Source organism: Macaca nemestrina, chromosome 19, assembly GCF_043159975.1.
Source record: "Macaca nemestrina isolate mMacNem1 chromosome 19, mMacNem.hap1, whole genome shotgun sequence".
Taxonomy (NCBI): Eukaryota; Metazoa; Chordata; class Mammalia; order Primates; family Cercopithecidae; genus Macaca; species Macaca nemestrina.
The window spans coordinates 81,461,090-81,467,791 of NC_092143.1; the positions used below are offsets into that span (position 1 = coordinate 81,461,090).

Genomic DNA, 6,702 nt, shown 5'->3' on the forward strand with positions numbered 1-6,702 from the left:
TATCTTTAGTTATTGAAAATATAAATTTATCATGCCCTGATCTTGAGAAGGATTGTATGTAAAATTGCTCGGAATCTTTACATGCATCATCCCAATTAATTCTCACAAATCTGACATAGTACTAACATCATTCCATTTTCTTTTTTTTTTTTTTGAGATGAAGTCTCGCTCTGTCGCCCAGGCTGGAGTACAGTGGCCGGATCTCAGCTCACTGCAAGCTCCGCCTCCCGGGTTCATGCCATTCTCCTGCCTCAGCCTCCCAAGTAGCTGGGACTACAGGCGCCCGCCACCTTGCCCGGCTAGTTTTTTAAATTTTTTAGTAGAGATGGGGTTTCACCATGTTAGCCAGGATGGTCTCGATCTCCTGACCTCGTGATCCACCCATCTCAGCCTCCCAAAGTGCTGGGATTACAGGCTTGAGCCACCGCGCCCGGCCATCATTCCATTTTCATAGAAGAGGACGCTGAGGTTCATAGAAGTACAGTCATACACTGCCTAACAAGGCTCTGGTCAATGACAGACCCGGTATGGGATGGTGGGCTCATAAAATTATGATGGAGCTGGGTGAGCACTAATCATCTAGTGACATTGTAGCCTTTCTGTGTCACAGTGCAATACATTATTCATGTGTTTGTGCTGGTGCTGGTATAAAGAAACCTGCTCTGGTGCTGGTGGTGTAACAGTATAGCACACCATGTAAGGTACAATACATAATACTTAATAATGAAAATAAGCAACTATGTTACTAGTTTATGTGTTTACTACACTTTTTATTGTTATTTTAGAATGTACTCTTTCTACTTATTAAAAAAAGTTAACTATAAAGCAGCCTCAGGCAGATCCCTCAGGAGGTATCCAGAAGGCACTGTTATCCCAGGAGATGGCAGATCCATGCGTGTTATTGCTATTCACTATTGCTAATGCAATCACTGTCTTCAAAGCTGCATTGGATGAATTAAAACCAGAAATTGTAAATGCCTGCTAGAGGAACTTATGGAGTGAAGCCATGAATGATTTTAAAGGCTTCTCTGGGATCTGTGGAGAAGTTAGGAAAATCATTCATGCAGCAAGACAGATTGGTGGAGAAGGGTTGCTGACATGCTTGCTGAAGTGGCAGAAGATATTGAAGGCCATCAAGAAGAGTTAACAAATGAGGAATTGGAAGAACTTGTTGAATCGTCTGCAGAGAAAGATGAAGAAATGAAGCAGAACCAGCAACATGGACATAATCGAAATGTACTGCAGTATTTCAAATTGCACAGACATTAAAAAACCAAATTATGGAATATCTTAGGATGGAATGCAGTGTTAAAATTACTCATATTCTCACTGAAGAATTGTAATCTCTGCAGCAACACTTCGATGAATTGAAGATTCACACAACATCTGATTGCAGTGTTCTTCCAGCAGGTCTCGGCGAAAAAACACAACACAACAAAAAACAAAAAAACAACTCTTCAATTCTCAAGGATCCCCAAACATCAGCATTGTCTGCTCCTGACACCCAGCAAAAAATACACTGTCATGGCATGATGCTCTGGGGTCATGCGAAGCAGGTGATCTTCCCCCTGATGTATCATCAGGAGGGCAGTAGTAGCCGAACGATATGTCAAAATGTCTACGTCATTCGCCTCACTTCATGTCATCCCATAGGCGCTGTATCACCTCACATTACCATAGGAAGGGTGAGTGCAGTACAGTAAGATAGTTTGAGAGAGAGAAAGAGAGACCAGTCACATGACTTTTATTACAGCCTATTGTCTTAATTGTTCTATTTATTAGTAGATATGGTTGTTAATCACATATGGTGCCCAGTTTACAAATTAAGCTATATTTCCGGTATGTATGTATGTATGTATAGTAAAAAGAATAGCGTATATAGGGTTGTTTATTATCTGCAGTATTAGGCATTCACTGGGAGTCTTGGCACTATTCCCTGCAGACAAGGGGGAATTACTGTACACATTTGGAGAGATAACGTTTTCTTCCATAAATCCACAGAAAATCGAGATGTTCATTGTTGAAATACCTTAAGGGCTCGCAGGACATCAGTAAGGAACACACAGCCAGCCACACATTTTGGTGAGCCTATGGAGAGAGATATTCCCTACCTCTAAGCTGTCTGGCCCTTTGTTGGGGTGAGGGGGCAGACTTCCGAGGGCAACAAGGACTTCCTGGAGCTCCTAAATGCAAAGCTCACTTGCTTTTTATCACAAAACGTGGTCCAAAAAACAGAGTTCTTATGACATAAATGCTATTGTCCTAACTCTTTGGGAGAAAAATCTATTTTTCAAAATATGACACAAAAGACTTATCTAGGAAACCATTGTGAGGTTTTAGTTGCTGTAATTAAGAGGTTTCAAACTTCTATGTAGAATGTCCTTTAAATGATTGAGCGCCCCAAGTATTCATGGTAAAAAGAATCTTACAGTTAAATGAAATTGGTGCTGATATGGAGACACTGAAAATGGGCGCACTTTTGCGTATAAGTCGAATGCCCATTCAAGCCTACAAAGGAAACACTTACTCTAAATATCCTCTCTTCCTCACACATGTTGTCATAACATAAATTGCGGTCAAGATCATGTCTCTCCGCCCAACCCCATCAAACAAAAATAAAAGGTCTGCTCCTGAAAACCCCGCCTTCGTTGCTAAATCTCTGTGTTAAATAAACAGAGTGCAGAGCGATTTCTACTAGGTGCCGTGATGCATTTCTCAGTCCCTTTCTCACCTGCTTGGCACAGCTCTTGTTGTGCAGTACCACATATCTCCTGTAGATGGCTCTACCTCCCTATTAGCTCCCTCTATCCACAAGCGGCTGCAAGTCTTTTAAGCTCCTATTAGTAGCTCTGTTGGAGTTTGAATCAGGGACTATGAAATGTAGTTCCAAACCTCACTGACCTAAGTGATAGTGGACACTGTTTATGTAGAAGGGAAAGCCATGAAACATTTAAATAAGGGGAGGCTGGAAAGGTCCACTTGGTGGGATGTCCTGATGGGTGGCATGGTTTAGCCTCTGCAGAGATGCATCGAGGTGCACTAACTTTGGGTAACTCTGTAGAGGCTTTGCAGCATCACAAAGCATTTTAGCGTTTTGAAAAGCTCTGAGAAGTTCCGTAGAAAAAAACCGTGCTGATTTGCAAGCAATTTTTTTTTAGAGATTCTATATACTAATTTTAACTATCAATATACATTTTTTTTTCTTTTGCCTTCTGCTTCTTGTGACTGTTCCTGTCAGAAGCATTCTCCTTGACTTCATCTAATACCTTTATACTGTAAGTTTAGGGGTCAAAACTACAGTATGGTAGCCACGGCTGATTTTATAAAGAAAACTTTTTGGAACACAGCCACACGCATTTGTTGACCTATCATCCCTGGGTGCTGCTTCTGTGCTACAAGGGTAGAGTCGAATGGTTGTGACACAGAAGGTGTGACTTGCGAAACCAAAAATATTTACTATCTGGCCCTGCAGGGCTGGGCAGGGTCAGGGGCAGCTCCATGGTGTTCTGAACGGCATTTAGCAGCAAGGTCTTCACCTTGGTGCTGTGGGTGAGGCTGAGGCGTGTGGCCCTGGAAGCTGCTTCGGGTGTCCTTCTCAGGCCCCTCCGAGTCCGAGTTGCTCTCAGAGGAGGGGGTGAGGGCAGTGGGCACGGGGGGTCCTTGTTCTCAGCATAGACATCAACGCCAGCCTTCAGAAGGAGGAAGGTGAGGGTCGGGGATCCCAGTCCAGCTGCCAGGTGCAGCGGTGTGTTTCCCACAAAGGTGCGAGCGTTCACGTTGGCCCAGAGCTTGGTGACCAGAAGGGTGACCAACCCCAGCGCCTCCATCTCTGTGGCTAGATGCAAGGCTGTTTGGCCCCCCTGCTGCTCTGTGTGACCTCCACTTCAGCCCCACTGTTCACCAGCAGATCCAGACACTCAGGACTTTGGGTTCAGACCGCCAGGTGTGCTGGATACAGTCCCTCAAAGTCAGGCATGTGCAACAGCTGGGGCACAGCGGGAGCTCCACTCCAAAGCAGTGCACACAGCAACTCTGAGGCACTAGCGCCTGCCTGCAGTGCCAGGTGCATGGCTGAGTCTCCACGCCGATCAGCAGTGCTGGGTCTGCACCCACCTGCAGTCGAAACCTCACCACCCTTGTCTGCCCAGTGATCACTGCCAGGTGCAGGGGCGTCTGGTGCAAGTGGTTGGTGAGGTTGACGACGCCGAGGTGCTTGGCATGGTTGATGACGTGGGCTATCTGCTCCATGACACTGGTCGGCCTGTGGATGATGGCCAGGTGCAGTAGCATGTCTCCGTTCTCATCCGCACTGTCAGCGGGTGGTGCCGTCCCACCAGCAGGGCTCTGTGGTGACACCGTAGTGGAGTAGGGCCCAGGCGCTGTGCTGCACCAGGCTGAACAGGCACATATTGTACTCTCAGGCTTGCTACAGCATCTCCAAGGCTTGCGGCTCACACTGGCCAGGGCGTGGGGGGAGGTGGTCCTGGAGGGGGCACTTAGCACTGTGGCTTACTCCTTGGAGTCCCTTCCAGGCACTGAATGCCAGGCTCTTTATGCCACCCCTGCCCCAACAGCAGGACTCCATTGCCGGCTGCCAGGAGGTGGCTGAGGTAGGAAGTCACCCTGTGGCGGTGGCAAACACGTCATCCGTCATCCGAGAGGCTGCTGAGTGTCCCGGTGAGGAGTCAGTGGAGCCCTGGGGCACGGTGGGTGGCGCACTCCAGAGAGCCCCGCCCACTCTGGGGAGACCTGCCTACTAGCCTGGGGTGTCCGCCTGCGAGTGGCTCAGGGCTGTTTCTCTGCTGAGGCCCTTGCTAAGGAGGAAAAGCAACGTGACGCAGCGGGCCACCTCCAGTCTGGAGGCACCCGAGCCTTACAAATGCCCTTCTGTGAGACTTGAGCACAAATTTATCATGATCAGCAAGGCCAGGTTCAAGGAGGGCAGTGGATTATCATCTACCAGCCCTTGTCCGCCACAGACCTCCTAAATTGGAAACAACATACCCTCTCCTATACGGAAAAGCCTCAAACTCTCATAGACTTGATGAGGTCCATTTTTCTGACCCATAACCCCACCTGGTCAGACTGCCAACAGCTCCTTTTAACTCTGTTCAACACAGAGGAGCACAGGAGAGTGACTCAAGCAGCCCTCCAGTGGCAAGTGAACACTATGCCAGATGGTACAAATGATGTCTGGCATTATGCCCAGGAGTGGTTCCCAGAGATAGACCCCAACTGGGACCTAAATGATGCAGAGGAGCTTCAGCATCTGCAAAGGTATCGGGAGGCACTTCTAAATGGGATAAGAAGTGGGAAGAAAGCAATGAATATAGGAAAGATGTTAGAGGTGCTCCAAAAGACTGACGAGAACCCCAGTTGGTTTTATGAGAGGCTCTGTGAGTCATACCAGCTCTATACTCCATTTGATCCAGAGGCTGCTGAAAATCAGCACATGGTGAAGACACCATTTCTTAGCCAGGTGCAGGGTGACATTAAGCGGAAAGAAACTTCAGAAACGGGAAGGTTTCTCAGAAACTGGAATGCCACTCAGCTTATAGAGGTGGCTCCTAAGGTGTATGTTAACCGTGAACAAGAGGAAAAGAAGGAAACTGAGCGGAGGCTCAAGGAAAAGACTGAGCTATTAGTGGCTGCCCTGGTTGAAAGAGAGACTGGCATTGTGAGGGGGCATGGACATGGTCGCAGACGTGGTTGTGGAAGAGGTTAGTCTAGACCAGGTTTTGAAGGCTGGAAAAGGCTGGAGAAGGATCCATGTGCATTGTGCAAAAAGAAAGGACACTGGAAGGATGAATGTCCAGAGAAAGATAAGGGCAATAGCCATGACCAGGGAGTTTGACTGGAGCCTCTGGCCACCAGCTGCTGTGTTCTGAGACTGGACATCGATCTAATCAGCCTAGCACAGGTAGCAGGCTATGAGGACTGAGACAGACCGGCCTCCATTTCTTTGGGCCCCCAGGAGCCTATGGTCTCAGTGGAGATGGGTGGCCAACAGATGGACTTTATGGCAGATACCAGAGCTGAGCATTTGGTAGTGACGCAACCTATAAGGCCACTATCCAGGAATTACACAACTATTATTGTGGCAACCAGAGTCTCAGAGAAGAGACCCTTCCGTCTATCAAGGAAGTATATTATTGGAGGATGAGAAGTCCAGCATGAGTTTCTATACCTTCCAAATTGTCCAGTCCCCTTGCTAGGAAGAGACTTACTCCAAAAACTGCAGGCGCAAATTTCTTTCGAGCCACCAGGGAACATGTCTTTAAACCTGAGTCAGCCAAAGACTATGGTATTAACCCTCACCTTCCCAAGGGCTGAGGAATGGAGACTATATGCAGAAACAGCACTTAGGTGAGAAGTGCCAGGACCACTTGAAATGTATGGATTACTTGCAAAGATTTCGGGAGTGTGGACTGAAGACAATCCACTGGATTGACTGTAAATCAGGCACCAGTCTTGGTGGAGCTAAAGCTCGGAGTGACTCCGGTATGGGTTCGTCAATACTCGTTGTTCATAGAGGCCATAAGTGGCATTCAAAAGCACATAGATTGGATCTTTAAGCATGGCATCATAGTGAAGTGCAGGTCCCCTTGGAACACACCCCTTTTGCTGGTATGGAAGCCAAATGACCAATATAGGCCAGTGCAAGATTTACGCACAGTGAACCGGGCTACAGTTTCCATTCAT

The 6,702-nt window shown here is 47.4% G+C and overlaps 1 pseudogene; it reads right to left on the reverse strand.

Annotated features, from left to right (window-relative positions):
- Nucleotides 1-3,392: 3,392 nt before the first annotated feature.
- On the reverse strand, nucleotides 3,393-4,654 carry LOC105478964 (nuclear factor NF-kappa-B p100 subunit pseudogene; annotated as a pseudogene).
- Between the last annotated feature and the right edge of the window lie 2,048 nt (nucleotides 4,655-6,702).